Source organism: Panthera uncia, chromosome A2 (assembly GCF_023721935.1).
Source record: "Panthera uncia isolate 11264 chromosome A2, Puncia_PCG_1.0, whole genome shotgun sequence".
Taxonomy (NCBI): Eukaryota; Metazoa; Chordata; class Mammalia; order Carnivora; family Felidae; genus Panthera; species Panthera uncia.
In genome coordinates this window covers 55849531-55849939 of record NC_064816.1, presented here as the reverse complement: position 1 = coordinate 55849939, position 409 = coordinate 55849531, and positions in this window count along the sequence as shown.

The following is a 409-nucleotide window of genomic DNA, read 5'->3' as shown; positions in this document are numbered from 1 at the left end:
CCCAGCTCAAGGGCCCCTGAGAAGATTTCCCTGGCCCCACTCCTCCTAGAGTCCCATTCAACCTCTTGATGTTCAACCTGTTGATGCAGGATTAAAGATACTCTTCACGTCAACAGGGTCAGGGGTCGTTCCTGGCTTCTCTGAACAGTGTCATTCCATGCAGGTGACCACCCGCTGCCTCCTGGGCGCGCAGGAAAGGTTTCCATCCAATGGATGACTAGGTGGTGCGGGCGCGCCCTCCTCCAACACCGGGCCCCAGGCAGGTGGCCTCCGCTCTCGAAGGCTAGAGGTGCGAGGCCGGACTCCGGGAGGTCACGGTCGCGGCCCCGCCTCTCCAGGCACCCGCGGCGCTGATTGGCCGACCGGGCGCCGGGGGACCGCGCGGAGGGGCGGCCGCCCGCGCGCCCGC